The following is a 16,561-nucleotide window of genomic DNA, read 5'->3' as shown; positions in this document are numbered from 1 at the left end:
TCTTAACTATTTCCCGCCCGTTTCATTTTTTACGCTCTCATTCCCTTTATTACTATCCCTTTGACTTGGACAGAGTATGAATTGTATTATATAAAAAGAACACTGTTTGAACGCATGTTTCACAGAATTTCTGCTTCATTATGTAAAAGAATTATTTATGATTATAAATGTATTATAATGAAACGAATGGAGAACCTACAAAATAAATGAAGCCCGTATATTAACAAACAATAGGAAACCAAAAATTAAGGACCACCTATTATTTCCGTTTATCGATTTAATCGGTTCCTGGACATTATTCTCTCAAATTTCTATATCGACCATGCTTTTCACTTCTCAAAATGTCTCTCAAAATACAGCTATAGCGTACTCGTTCTAGAATTATTTACAGCGGATGAAGGAGCTCCATGTAGCTGACCAAGTGAACTCAAAGGAGGTAGTGGTGCGCAATTTCATTTAATTATATTACATGAACGCTGGCGAGTGAGCTTTCAACGGGTCGGTAGTAGAAGCGGAATTACTTGGCTAGTAGTTGACAGTCGGTCAGATACTATTCTTTCGCAGAGGTACCTTTCGTTCTACCTACACCCTCTGCCTTACGTCTTGTTTCACCTTCGCCCCTCTAAATTGAATCTCACGCTGCGTTTTCATTTATTTTCTTCGGACTTTGGAGATTGCTGTTGCTACTGTTGCTGAATTTCGCGTCCAACACAAAGAGTTTACGTTAGGTAGTGGCAGCAGCTGTTTCTGAAGCCAGACACCTTCTTTCAGTTGCTTCTATCTCGCCATCAGCGTATCTTGAGAGACGGTCGACAGGGTGATTCATCTTCCGGGAGGGGATTATTGTGGGCTGGCTGTAGCCGAAAGCTTCCTGTTGCCCGTCTTCTCGTGTCAGCTTTACGCGCTTCTTCTTCTTCTTCTTCTTCTTCGTGGTCGTAGTGCTGCTAGTCTTCTTTTTCTTTCTGCCACGTCCTTCGTTGTACTGATCCCGTACCAGGAGCTCGATGACCACGACTCACCTTTCCGGAACACATCCCCAAGGATTTCTCTCGTTAAACCGCGGCCGTTCGACGTTCGGAACGTCGACTTCGTTTCCCGTGATTCCCTGTGAAACCCTTACTCTTCGGATAATTCTAATCCTCGCGATCGCTACTTCGTTTTAGTGTATAAAGAGAATGCTGCCTTTTGAAATTATCAAATGGCTAGCTAAAATAAACATAGAGGATATTTGATTTCAGGAAAACATAAACTTTAGTAATCGAAAATAATATAATCGAATTTCTGTACAATGTGTACGAATTTAGTAGTATATTAAACGCGCAAAACAACGTATGCGGTGTAGAAAGTTATTTCTAATATAAGTTAAATTAACCTTGCAGAAAACTTCAACAAAACGGTTAATAAGATAAAATATCCTGGTAGAAATTTTATAACTATTTATATCAGAGACCATACTCGCTAACGAATAATAAAATGAAAATGTGCTAGATATTGTAAAGGAAGACGTCATTTACAATTTTTCTATGTAAAAGCCATGTGTATATATGCTCTTCCCCAACGATTAAAAATGAGTTCCATATGTGAACTCCATAAAGACCTGGATTTCGTACAGTTGTTGTTTAACGCGTTTAAGCTACACCTCCATGTTGTTTCCGTTGGACGAACAACGATGGAAGCTACAAGGAATATGGCAACAATGAGAGAAGCGTGTTACCTATTCTCACCGACGAGCAATTGTCGTTTATCGATCAGACAAAGATATAGACGACGCGTTTAATTAAAATACTACGGGTACAGGTGTTCGCAGATGACCAAGAACTAAGTAGTAAGTTCAGATTCTCCCGAGAAGACCGTGCGCCGAGATGTCGATCGGAAGTCGAACCAGCCGGCGCGTCTCTACGTCCCAACAATTCGGCCACGGGAACAACCGTTGGGACGAGTTTAAGAAACTGACACCAACACGTGAGTTGTTTGCTAGTTTCACGAAATGATTTCGCGTCGACTGCCATGCAGGTCCCCGTCAGCTAACTGGAACCATCTGGAAGTTGGCAGCGTCATTATGAATATGATCGCGTGTTCGTTTACACTTCATGATATGTACACATATTAATATCCAAGTATTAATCACGGAACTTTTTCCTCGGCCATTAATTTTTAGCTCTTGTAACACGGATATATCTCGTATCTTCTTAAAAGTTTCTTCGATTCGTATAAAATGGACGATAACGCCAATGTCATATAAAAAGAGCAAAAGAAAAGTGCAAAGGAAAGAATAGAAGATTCATTGAAAACACGAGACGACTAAGGACCGTTGCCGCTTGAATCTTCCTTTCAGCAAAGACCACGGATTTTGATAAAGAAATACCACAAGATCCGCGGTTTTTCCGTAGACAACGGCAGACAGAAACTCGCTGAAAGTGGGTAGGAATCGCAGCCCAAATGCCACCACAATACTTCGTTATTTCTTTCGTTCGAAAGACGCACGAATGCCATCCAGCAGCCCTTCTATATTAGACGGGATTCTTCAACTTCTGCCAGAGATGCAGCTTCTTCCTAAAAACCCCAGGTGGGAACCAAAAGGTGGGAAAATGGGTCGTATCGAAGGTTTTTTTCGAACATACTGTACGCGTAGCGAGAGACTACGACTTTTTAAGAAATTTAAATCACCGGATAGATTCAGGGTGTAGTTGGAGCATGATGGATAAATTCACTTGGGGCATTTTATTACATTAAAAAGAGGTTTATAAAGGAAATTTAAAATTACTTGAAAGTTGTAATTGTTTTAAATTCCTGGTTAAAATCTCCGCGGTTAAGTGTTCTTTGGTCTCGTGCTTTAGCAAGGAGGAAGTTTAGTTTGATAACTTAAGAGACAACCGTGAGCCTTGGAAAGTTAGCAGACTACGCCTTTGTGTCATGCTTCGTGTGGACGAAAAACCGAGCTGTAAGAGAAGCAATCAAAAATTGAAATCTGCCTTGAATCTATGAAATTTTAATCCGGTGCGAGTTCAACAAAACTACCAGAGGGGAAAGGCGACGAAGTTGCGGTTTCTTTACCAACATCTGGGTGCCTTTGTCGTGTATATTTCCTTGAGATTTGGTAAATTCACGCGCCGTGATCGCGCAAAACAGCGCCATGTTGAATGAGGAAACGTTTAAACTGTCTCGGTTCCCCTTCGTCGTTGAAACCCATCGTAACTCCAGCCGACACAAGAATTCGTGATAAGGAACAGCATTTAAAGGAACTTCTATGGGAAGTTGCAGCAAACTTTCATTCATTGAACTTTCCGGCTAATAAAACTTTTCACTTTAATTTTCCACTGGACGGCTGATAATTCTTTGTATCGAAAGATATGCGTTTGACGTTTTAAATTTCCTGTAAAAATTTGTTGAAAAGTACCTTATTTTTTAGATTCTAGACACAAGATAGATTCTTCGAATTACTTTCGATCTAAAAGAATCGGCCTAGTTCAAAATAATACACCTCTGGCATATTAATCACGATTCTTGGGTACGTTCAAAGTACATTGAACCATTGATCCCAATAGAACAAGTTAATTAATGATCCGAACGTAAATCTACTTATCAAGCGACTTTCAGCTTTTCTAATCAAAAAGAGTACCTTTTGTAAAATGTATGCAAGAAAATCGATTGAACTTTATTTGAAGAACTTCAATCTGTAAGTGTTTCGTATTAGTGTCCCTAGATATACGACAAAGTTACCAAAAAGTATCCTTCCGTTGGTAGAACTGAATCAATACCAGCTGTCTCTCCTCTAGTGGAGTCTGCGCGGCGCGATTCGATCAGCTTTGCCGATGTTTCACTATCCAAGACTGGTTTTTGTATTTTTTCTTGAATATTTCATCCTGTTTCAAAGATGTCAATGGATTGCACTAAACTACTTCCTCTAGAACTTTAGCAGATACGAAAAATTGTATGGGTTAAAACGTAAACAAATGCAGAATTATCCTTGCTATTATCGTATGTTCAATCCAAACAGTTACTTTCAACATACGCAAAATGAATAGAATTCGAAGGATATATATATATATATATAACTTTAAATAGCTAGTAAATATTTACACTACATCGATGTATGCTAAACTGATCCTAACCGAAAATGGAAACTAAAAAATATAGCGGTGCGAAATTTTCAAGAACCATAACGGAATTTCTCTTCCTGTCCGAAAAACTTGAAAGGAAATTAGAAAGATCATCGAAAATAAATGGCTGGCAAAAAAAAGGCAAATGTGTAACATAAATTAAAAGAACCGCTATAAGGAAGGGTAGGTACAGTTCGGTCGGTAGGTGGGAACCGCAGAATCGACCGTGGCGCGCTTCGCCTCGCCGGGGATAGTGTGGTGTCTCTGGCGTCGCGATGCGCGAATGCTCGCAGACCTTCTCATTCTCGTACCGTAGTCCGTCTCGTGAGCTTCGAGGCGACGTTACGTGTTGTGTACCGCGTTACTTGGCTTGTTGTTTCCGTGTCCGTGTTTCCTCGGTGTGCCACAGTGTTCATATATCCCTCGTCTTGCGCATATCGGTGTTACTTTTCGAAATATTTCAGTCGGATATCGTGTACTGTCGCGGAGACAGTTCGCGGCGACACGTCGCGTACGTATCGGCAATAACGTGACGGAACGATGCACGGATTTCTGCAACAAGATGACGTTTGATCCAGTCGAGGCTGTTGTTCAAGCCGGAAACGTTCTTCTCATTGGCAGCACAGGCTGGATCAAACGATAGAGTTACTCGCGCGAACAGTGAACAATCCGGCAATCGTGGAACGACAACGTGACACGCTCGTTACATATATACATATGTATATGTATATATAGAGCTGCTCTCACTCGGTGATTGTGTTCGCTTGTTGGTCATCAGTGTCGTGTGATAATTTTCGTGAAGCTGTGATTCGCGTAGCGGGAACCGAGAAACAGTGTCGTGACGACGAAGCATTTATGCAAATCAAGCACGAATCGTTCAGCAACAGTCGACAAGAGTATCGAAAACATAGCTTCGATCTACCCTTCGACATTGGAATCTCGTGGATCGCGTGCTTCGTGCAACCATACCCCGCTTCCTCGTGTGTATATGTGTTGTATAGTGCAGACACGGCGGAGCTAGCATCGTGAGCATCTGAAGGTGAGTCTGAGACAATAAAGTGATTCTACATTTGTGGTGGTAGATTCGATAGCCTACTAGGTGCGCAGGTTAATTAGCAGAAACGCCCGATCGCCCATACGGTATTCGGAGTAGTACTTGGTACACGGTAAGAATGTTTCGGAATTGATCGTCCGCCTCGCGGTCTCTCTAATGCAATCGGATCGTTGACAGTGATGGATTCGGCCTCGGAGACTCGTTCGCGTTCAAGTTTCGGCGCGTCTGCGTGAAACTGATTTTGCTCGGCCGCTTGAGATTCGAGAATTATGCCTATACATCGAACGGTCCTACCATCGATATATTTTACCATTTGCTCTTGCGACTCTTTAATCACATGTCTACTCATTCTAGAGCGGTTATCAGAAATTTTTTGATTGTTTGTCGTTCTATACATATACACGTGTATACAGTGTGTTTCAAGTAAAGAGGGATTTAATCCGAACGCCTATGATATTTTATCATATACTCGATCAGTTAATCATATTCTACACGTGTTTTTTACAGGGGATAAACCGAAAATCATATTTTACCAGTTTTCAACACGATAGTATATTATATCTGGTAATATTACCATTTATCATCGGTCCCGCGATCGTAACCCATACAAGCTCTATTCCAGATCTCATCCCCTTTGGCGTCGTATTTTCGATCCAGCTCGGTCGAAAATAAATTTCGCACGGTCTGCGAAGCTATGGTATCGCGCGATGTTTATTTATCGGGCTATTATGCGGTATTTAAATGGAAGGGGAAGAAGGCGAGCTTTCGTAATTCCTTCGGAAAATGTATCGACACCCAGACCTCTCCCTCCCTCCCTGTTGCCCCCTTTCCCCTTGTATAAATGTGTGAGTTCGTCGGCGGTTCCGGTTGCACGCGCGACAATGTATTAGCCCCGGGTTCCATCAATAATTTGCATAAACCGGCAGGGAAATTTACGTGTAACGCGGCGGAGGTGGCGGTGGTGGCGCGATGTTCCTCGCGAACTCGAAAGTGGATTACAAGTTACGGCCGGCCGATTTATGCGGCCATTACACGCCTGTAAGGTCTTAATTACTCGCGCCGGAAACTTTTCGACGTGAAGAATTTCGATGTCGCTTACTTGGTAAAGCGGGAAGAAAGAAAGTACGAAGTAGATGCTTTCGGTATGCGACAAGGCAGACGCTCGAAGCTAGCGTTCAATGGTCGAACGATATTACTTATTATATTGTTACCAGTTGCAAAAATTGTCGCTAGCAATTGTTAGCTTTCCCGATATTAGATTCGTGCAAGTGAATTGAATCTCGCTATTTACATTTTATAGATATGTGTAGTTTATGGTGCATGTTGCATCGGCAAATTTTGTTAACTAGATTCGGAGAAATACAACCGTATTTCTGTGTAACTACATACATAAGAGGAGTTCGACTTAGATTCCTTGTGCTGTATAGTCGAATCGAAACGCGAAATCGAGTCGAATTCGATGCAGCATCGTCTACTGAAAATTTAGTTAGACATTCGATTGGTAGAGATGTACCGAATGTCATAGTCGTAAGCTCGAACCAGGATTCTTCGACGCTCCGAAATTGCAACGTTTCGTTATAAAACACGGTAGTATTTTTCCGTGTAGGTTTGTCCAAAATTCATTTAGTTTAGTTTATATCGCTGACTCGGATTCAATTACATGCTTTAATTTATAATCGATGTTATGTGAAATATTGAACAATCGCTGTGAAGCTTGCAATAATTGGTAGCGAAACGTTTAATATCTCATATTTGATTTACGCATGATTCATTCTAATTAATCATTCAAGTGTATCAATACTTCGTATCGATATCAAGAACTCTACGATCGAGGTATTAAACTTATACTCTGCTTATGATTCGCCTCATTAGAACGTGAAACATCCTAAATTAAAAGTCGACTACGTCGAGCATTCGATGGCAAGTTGCAAGTTTTCATCCGAGTTATAAATGTATGCCAAACATTTGTCGACAAATATACACAACGATTTGTCCGTTTCGGAACGTTAACATCTGAAAATGTGAGAAACGTCAACCACTGCAGTTGTTCAGGACGCAGTTTAAGAATCTCTCGAATTTATCGTAGAAGACATTCCTTTGAAAACACGAAATACGCATGGATTCGATACAGTTTTTTATTTGGATATTCATCCACATACTTGATCGACGAGATACGGGGCATGGTCTCGACAAATATTTATATTTTTGTGGTTGCTTATATTTGCCTACCGGATGAATCTCTGTTACAACAAACATGGTTACATACACCCGAATTGAAATCCATTAATTTACCCAATGTAATGTAATATTTCAAAGACATATTTAATATTCCATATACATTGGAAGGGTTACCGAAATGAAATGATACGTTCAGAATATTCGTAATTGCACATGGAATTATTTTAATTATATTATTCAACAGTTGATATCATTAATGTATTTCTATGCGTATGTAGATACACATAGAACTCGATAAACACTATGTTCTCGAAAAATAGAAAGTAATGTGGGGAATCTTGTTAAACCGCACAGTAAGCTGATTCCTTTACGGTTTGATTCGTTCGTTTAAAAATTCGCAGTAATTCGCTTGTTTTTAACGGTAGTACCACAAAAAAAAACCAGCAAAAACGTCGCTTGAGACGTCAATTTAGATAAAACGTAGGACAAATATCGGCATGATATATCGGGGGAATATTCCCACTGGTATATCCCAACCGTTCGCTATCAGAACTGGATATTGATACAGACGCAATATCTTTCGAGGGGTAGTGTATTGGGCCGGAAAGTTAAGTCTCGCGTTCACGCTGGCTGGTATTAGATCAAACAAAACAAAGGGGATGTTGAATCAATATCGGAGCGGAGGCGGCAATGAAAGGAACAAGCCTGGGGTATGATTATGCGGCGAGAAGCAATCCGTTTCAGGAGAACGAAGTCGTGAAGCAGCCATCAAAGAAAGGTTAGAGAGAGCAAAGTCAAAGAGGCAGTTCGTCTTCGGTCTTGTCGTTGAGACGCATGCTCGTGTCTCGATTCTGCGAGACGTAGGAACTCGAGTTACTCGAGTCATCGTTGGAGAGACGCATTTCATCAAAACTTGCGGTTTGTGTGTATACCATCCCATGGTAAGCTTTATTCAGTTCGTAGTTTAGAAGGATGCGAGGATCTTGGAATTTAAACGCACAATGGAATATAAATGGAGTTATGCGAATCGAATAACGAATATAAAGTACAGGATGAATTGGTAGAGTTTTGATGAATTTTGCTGAAAGTTTGACTGGCAGACTCGGTTGTTTGGCGATTGAAGTATCGCGATAATTAAGCACATAATTAGCAATAACACTTTTGAAAATCGTCATGAAAGGGTACTCGATGTTTCGGCAATCGAAGCAGAAAGAATCTTCAGAAGCTGCAGTAGCAGGAAATGCAATTAGAGTTCTCAAAGTGGATAATACGCCGCAATTAGAACTTTCAACTAACTGCAATATTCAGTCACGAAGCACTTGATGACTACACCGCTTCAACCTTAGAGTCCTCGATAATTGTACATCTCTATCGGTAGACCACTAGACCATCGAATCCCTCTACAATCGATAAACCTCGCGATTAGAATACTCAAGCCAGCATCAAGATACCAGTTAATCCTTCCGTTAAGTACCGTATTTCCTCGTTTTTAATCATTTTTTGTGTCTGTTCGAGCGGAATGTCACTTAAATCGATGCATATCTACGCGTAAGCTTCGCTACTCGAACACTTCTTGTTCCATCGATGTCTCAACGATAGATATTGAAATCCGCTCTTCTAGGTTGCCTGTTTTCTAAAGTTTAACATACACCGGAGAATATTGCGGCACTTTCCCAACGAGATCCCCGACAGAAGGGATCGTAAGCATTCGAAGCACGTAATCCATGCTCCACCGTGTGTCGTCGAAGATAAATGAGCCGTTCTCTATACGTAGACAGGAGAAATTTTGTTCTATCGTCGAAATCGCCATTGGACTCACGCCATCATTTACGACGATTAAACGGGTGGGTCCAACGTGATCATCGCGTACGATCGCAAAAGCTATTAAAATGAACGTTGTGTATGAACGAACTGGTAGTAACAAAAGTTGAGAAGTTTTGTCGAAACTCGTCTCAAATCGTGAAATTTCGATTTCGAATCATGGAAGCATCATATCGAGCATTTAAATTCAAATCGATAGGACAATTTCTCACCAATGTTTAAAGTGCTGGATTCGATTCAAATCGAACTCGATCAAGTTCTACTGTGCGAAACGAATCGGCAGACAAAGAGTTGAGTACAGTCGGTAATTTTTCACCTTTCGCTACCACTACCAAATCGGAATGAAAGTTTATGACCTCGTCGTTGGTTCCCCGGTCGCTTTAAAATTTCAACGCTATGGGCCATTCCCCTGTTCCTCTGTTTTTCTATTTTTCTCGCCATACCTGTCGCTATCTCGTCTCTCGCTTTCCGCGTGGCGAGAGATTATTTTTACTGTTCCATCGATCGTAACTCGCCGCCAACCGGTTAGTGGAAGATCGTTCTCGTGATTTCGATGTGCTCCCTCGATCGTGGAATCCATTCTACCCATTTTGGTTAATAGACAACGATGCCCAAAACGAATATAACGTTTTTAAAAGTACTTTGTATTACTATATACAAACGAAATAACGATTTCAAGCGAATAATTTCCTGCTGTGCTGGATTTACCAAACAAATTTCATACTTCTGACACATAGAATGTGTAAAAACCTCGTAGTTTATCGTCGTCGTAATTAAAATCTCTTTTCTCTGAAAAATTGCATTTCTCAAAGCTTCATCATTCGTGAGTTGTCGATAAACGTCGAAAAACATTTGGTCCCTAAATGTTCATGCCACAATCAGAGTAAAACAATTCTAGGAACGGACGGGAGGAGAGTAGATGGGGTTTGCTACAGTGTTTTGCCGAGTTCGATCGGCCAGAAATCGTCAGAGCTTTCAGCGGTCGTGTTCACGATATGTTGCTTAAACGGTGATCTAAAGTTAGACCGTAAAACGAAACATTTTTCACCGGGAGACGAAGAGAGAAAGAGCGATGGTGCCACGTCATTTCGTGCATTTCGCGTTTGGCCAGTTGCCATGTTAGCTGGAAGTCACGAATAGAACTATCGCGTGTCACGACCGATGGAAATTAAATCGTAAAATTTTCGGCACTGCATCGATCTTGTGGTCTTTGTGTTTCGATCGCTGACCCTCGAATTCTGTAGTGGAGAACCTGGAACAGTTTTGAGGCTCTTCCGTGCGACAAACTTTTCTTGAACGCGGGTCATCGAGCTCCGGCAAAGTCCTCTTGCAGCTTTCCAAGCACCCCACCAAATAAGCTTTCGAGCAATCCGGCAACTTTTTCTATAAATCAGCGATCGTCTCTCATAGAGACTACAGAACTGGATGGAACATTTAATCCAGCACATCTTGGACCAATGTCGAGACGTTTCACGAATTTTCCATTGAATAGACGAATTCTATAGACCTTTCGAAAGAAATGGAAAAGTTTGACGTCTACAATTTTTCCGGTTGCTATTCTAGTTTATCTTCTAGTAATATTTCAAAAGTTTTCATAGATTGATAAATATCGAGTACTCCCAGAGTTTCGTGTTTCTTCGTAGAAATCTGATATCGTAAACGAATAAAGGTTCGAATTCGATGTTGATCTCTGATAAAGCGGTGATTTCCGAAACGGAGTGCAGTCGATATATCGTGCTCAGTTTTGTTGCTAAAAAAATAGATGCCGACTAATTTGGCTCTTCTTCTCTGTACGAAAGAATAGGAAAAGTCATTGTTCGCTCGTTCTCTACTGTGTCAATTGAGAATAATAGACGTCTGGTGGAAAGCGAATCCACGTGGCTCTTTAATATCTTCGATTTTAAGAGAAGATCAATTCATAAGAGGATCCATTTCGACCTTTCGTGTCGGATATTTTGGAAAAAGAAACGAATCGAGAGATAGTTACACGTGGCTGCTTGCAGATAGAATTATTATTCGAGTTAAGTTGCTACTAGTTAAAATCACCGGGCGTCTCTACTACGGATAGGAGTAGCAAACATAGCGTGGCAGTAGAAGTAGCCAGGTGGAGTGTAGAGTATATGGTTAGAGTGAAAGATCACCAGGAACGTTTTCAAATGCCTTTGATATAGAAGATAACTCAGAATTCGTCTCTCAGGTGGCATCGATCGGCCGGCTCCTTTCGCTTTTGGCAAGTGATCCGAGAAGTAAATTGCCTTAAGTGGGCGATAACGCTCCTCGTCGATGAAGAGACTAAGATACGGCTGTTGCATAGAATGTACAATGTACATACACATATAGCAGAGAAAGACAGGAAGAGGATGAACACGTAACCGTAGCTTCCTATCTATATACATCTCTCACAGCCACATGGATTTTCAGTTCGCGAGCGGTTCGACGAGCTGGCTGATGCCTTTGTGCTTAGCCCTGGTCTACGTGCACACGAACGAGCACGAACACGCGGCCTGGAACACGTTGATGAGTTCTTCGCCGTGCAATAACACGTTCCTGTCCTCCCACCAACCTCTATCCCCCATCCGACACTCGAGCTTCCACTTGTTCCTGCTGTTCTTGCTCCGGCCGCGAAATGTCTGCCGTCGCATATATGCAGTAATGTCCAGGAGATACTCGACATATCTGCGTGACGTCTCGAGGGTGCAGATGTCGCATCAGGGCATTAGCATCGGCCTCAAGATACTCCGGTGATTTTCGAGAACATCTCGGAAATGTCCTCGATCCTATCTTCTACGAGTAGACGGAAACAGAGAGAGAATGAGCGAGACAGCGAAACAGGGAGTATTCTGATGCCGATGAATTCTGATGGACCGCGTGTTTGCGCAACCTCTAGTCATTGATATTTACGATGGAATTGTTTCTCTGTCGTGATGTTAGGGATGGAGAGGATGCTGGTGCACGTTCGAGATACATACTCGAGCTTCAAGTTCGATCACCTTGATTCTTCAAAGTAGAACACGAGATTCTCTGTGCAATTCTATTAATTCTTCGTTTTGAAATTTGATCTATGCTCGCGGATTCCGCTGTACAAGATTTTACGACAAAACAACGGGCAGGAAGTTGCGACATCCACTAATTTCCAATGCATCATCCGGGAAGAAAGAAAGGCCGGTCGGTGTTCCTTTAGGTGTGTCGCGTCATCCCGCAATTTTTCCAAGCCTTTGTGCCATAGGGATTTCCGCGACAAAAGCAATAAATCCAGCGTCTATCCGCCATGCGGAACTGACCTGGCGTGCCGCGTCTGCGTACACGTAGTAAGCTCCTTTCGGACCAATCCCTGGGAACGGGCATTTTAACACAATGCGTCCGTCCTCGTCTTGCATCAAGCAACGGCATAGAAGGGACTGTCGTCTCTCTTTCTGTGATGATTGTTGCGCGACTGGATCTTTGTGAACTCGGCCGAAACTCTACGGCGACGTTTCTACTAACAAATTTTGTCAGCGAAAGGAAGATGAATTATACCTTCCAGGGGAATACCTGTCAACCGTGGCTTCTTAAGATGCAAATTGCTCGTTGCAATGGGCAGTTTGGAACTGGAAAACGTGTAGATGATAAACCAGCTGGGAGGAGTTGGCATCTGCTTAATTAAGAAGATTTCTTACAAATTTACATCTATCGATTAGATAAAGTACATTTTTTTCGCCGAGGATTACTACAATATATACGTGCAAATGAAAGATTCTCTGGAGCATGGATAATCGCAGGGAAATTAATCCTTTGAGAGCGAACGTGTTTCGCTACATAGAACATTCGCAGGCTGCTGTCTTTGATTAAAGGAAATGAATAAGTAGGGGACGCATTGATTCGAGTATTCGGTACAGACTGTGCTTCGCAAATGCTCAGTGCTTCGTGTTAATTACACGCAAGGAATGCTCGAATACGCTACCCCTGAGCGTAATTTAATAGTCATCATGCAGCTGATTAACACAGCCTTCGCTAATCAGCGATTCCGCCTGTCGTCCAACGTAACAATTTTTTACCATGTTCAAGATATCTATTTTCAACTAGATAATGGCATTAGCATCGATGCGTTATAGATTATAACGGTACGAATTAATTATAGTACCTAATATGTTATATCGCTTTCGTCCGTCTTTCTGTTTGGAACAAGCGCGCGCTGGTTGTTAAAAGCTGTACACAAATTTATTCGCCAGCGGAATTAGCGCTAATTGAATACGGATCATGGAACGGCGTTTAACGTCATTAAACGATTACCAGCACATACGCGTCTGTGCGGAGGTTTGAGGGTCCTACGATCGCGAGATCGACTGTATGAACGACGTGCGAATATCTACTTTTGCATAATCCCCGTCGCGCCGCCTGTCCCTTCACTTAGACCATCGAATATGTATGAGGGAATAACAGGGAAAATGAATTCGCCAATGTTTACGAGCCTCCCCGTCGTCTTTACGATGTCGTGACCGCGCACTCTAACGAATTACCAAATTCTCGGTGAATATTAACGCTTGAATATTGTTAGAGGAGAGTTGTGCCCACTGACCTACCTGTCGTATTATTTTTTAGAATAATGCATTATCGAAAAGAAAATAAAAAGATAGTTAAGTATGACGGCAAAGGAAATATGTTAAGGAATCCACCCCTAAAATCCTATTCGCAATTTTCTCGCATCAAACAGTTACTAGGCTCAGCCAGGGGTTACAACTTAAACAGCTTTCCGCAAGGATTTCGAGCGTGTTGTGAAGAATTCAGCTGGCAAAAACAGCTTACCTTTGCACTTGGAGGGATCAACGGGGTGGTATTATAAGAAATGATGTCGTAGGTGTACCGCGCTATGGAATATCGCCGAGATAATTCCTTTATCAGTATTCTACCTGAAACGTCGGGATGGATCGACTTCTGTCGTTGGCAGCTTCGTTCTCCGGCAAGTGCATACCGCTTACCAGAGATGGGATTCCACCGCCTTCCATAGAAGTGTTATAATAGTAAAATTAACGCCTCAGCTGCGGTTTGCCGAGGATGTCTAGAATGCGCGTGATTTGCGGTCGAATAATGCATACGGTCGTCGATTCCTTGCTTATATCGCTTATTGCTTCAGCGTAGATTTAACTTCAAAGAAACTGTCGATGGAAATATTATTATCCCTTAATTGCGTCATAGTGCCTTTTTTATAAACAGACTGAGAGCTCATAGTGTGCTGAAAGTCGATATTATTGTCGCATCTTCAAGCGAATGGTTCTATGAAAAAGGCGTACTTTTTAATAGAAGTATCACCTATGATCTTTACCAAGGGTGCGCAGCTTGCTCTAAGATCGCAGGTTATGAGCAGTAATCGATGCCAAATTTCCCTAGTTTTGGTCGAGAACCAGTTTAGATGAAAAATTGCATATTCAAAATTCAGGAATTGAATCGGTTTCGTTCCTCTACAACCGAACTGAAAGGGCAATTCAACGCGTGTTAGAGCGGTTTGAAGGCTACTCGATTTTCGCTTTTCTGAACTCGAAAACGCATATAATGATCCATGAAACAAGTGGCGAATAATCTTACCACAAACGAGGAGTGGTTGAACGAGACGCATACACGCATCATGGCGAACTCGTTTAAATTTAAATCGTCAGGTTTCCGGTGGCAGGCAGCCGGGATCGACCATAATGCGAAATACGTGGTGACGGTGAACCGCGATAAACGGGACAGCCGAATTCTCTCGGGACGTAAAATCGAAACTTGAATCTATCGAGATCTGTGTCGAAAGTTGAACGTGTACACGGCAGGAAGTTCAGCACGCAAAAATTCTGCTTTGGTTTTTTCACAACTCTGATTAACACCAATGTATATAAAGGTACAATTGTTTGGCAAAGTTAGTTTATGGGGCAGCACGATGGAGATATCGTGCAGTTTTTATCGATGACTAGTTTTTGGTAGTTTCAGACTCAAAGCTGGATTTAATAGGCAGCTTATATCTGTTCCTAGCGTTCGTACGGGTTTCCCGTATTATTATTTTGGTCAGGTTTTTCTGGTCGACATGAACACCTGCAACGTAGTTTCTGATTCTCGTTTCTGCTACCTGAACAACCGATAAAATTATTTAAACGGACGAGTATGTAGTTGTGCGTTGGACCGACGCAGATTTCGTATTCGTTCCCTTTGCTTTACGCGCTATAATGTACTATATGTACTATTTTAAGTATTTCGATCGACGCGTAACACAATTGCAGGTGAAAGAGGTTAAGAGGAGAGAATGATGCACTCTTTAAACGAACCTCGTACGAAGCGTCGTGTTATTACACTTCTGAAAACAAACCTTCGATATCATCGTCTGTCTACGTTAAACAAATATTATCCAACATTCGCGTTTATTGTACGTTTTAGTTTAATCAGCAATTCAATTTGTAACGTTGCCTGTTTCTTCGATTACTTTGAGAGAAAACGAACTGGTCCGTCAACTTTCCAACTCGCGATGATCACAGGAGCATAAAGCCGTGATACCTCGTACGGCAATTTTGTAAGAAGACCAGCCATAGATGGCGGTAAATCATTCACACTACAATTAGTCCGCTCCAACGCGCCAGCTTTGCTTCAAATTTAGTAGCCCGAACAGAGAAGTCTCTGTAATTAGCCAGTTCGCTTTTTCCCTTTTCCTTCTCTCTTTCTCTCTGCCTTGCTACTGCCGCTACATCTCCTCCTTCTTCCCCCTTGTTTGGCTAGCGGACTCTGTTTGTCTGTGGCCTGAAAAACCTCCACAGGCAGACGTGTAAACGACATTAGGAGAGTTCACAGGCTGAGTTTCGTCGATGCTCTGGCCAGCTAGAGCACCCGTTTGATGCAAACTTTACGGAAGAGCGGATCTGCGGTCGGTTGCGCGGCGGCCAAGTTCGCTCACGGAGCTACCCGTTGGAGAATCATCAGGAGAGTTCGCATTCCTCGATCGTGTCTCCGCTTTAATCGCCAAAGCAATGATTAGTTAGGCATAAGTCCCTGACTCGGCTCCGACCGTCTTGTTCCCTGACCAACGTTTACGTAACATGGTCCAGGTAATCCTTGGAGTTTGTGTCCAGACCACCGTTCCATGCGACTGAAGAAGATGGTAATGTATACTGCGTAATGCATAAGACGATAAGTTTGATTAGTACGAGAATAGAATAGGAGAGACTTTAATCGTACCGTGAAGGATACTTAACGTAAGAAGCCATGTAAGAGATTTATTTATTAAATAGAACGATCACGAATTACTCGTCTACTGCGAAACATTCGTTCTCAAAATATTTCTACAGAGTAGCGTAATTCGAATAACTTCTACTGTCAGTACATGAAATTTCCCAACCAAGCAAAATTCCAACTCGAGACAATTACGGTGTGCTTAGTAACGTGTTGCAGTACTTAGTTTCCGGATTAGTTA

At 41.9% G+C, this 16,561-nt stretch overlaps 1 protein-coding gene across 2 annotated transcripts in view; it reads left to right on the top strand.

The window, feature by feature from the left end:
- Nucleotides 1-4,393: 4,393 nt before the first annotated feature.
- LOC117204607 (neuroligin-4, X-linked) overlaps nt 4,394-16,561 on the top strand; it is a 261,586-nt gene continuing 249,418 nt past the window's right edge. For both annotated transcript variants that reach the window (XM_033442143.1, XM_033442144.1), the window contains exon 1: nt 4,394-5,139. The gene's annotated coding sequence lies outside the window, so the exon portion shown is untranslated. The remainder of the gene's footprint in view (nt 5,140-16,561) is intronic.

The sequence above is a fragment of the Bombus bifarius genome, unplaced genomic scaffold (genome assembly GCF_011952205.1).
Source record: "Bombus bifarius isolate JDL3187 unplaced genomic scaffold, Bbif_JDL3187 scf7180000007979, whole genome shotgun sequence".
Lineage (NCBI taxonomy): Eukaryota > Metazoa > Arthropoda > Insecta > Hymenoptera > Apidae > Bombus > Bombus bifarius.
This window is presented reverse-complemented; position numbering and strand designations above follow the sequence as displayed.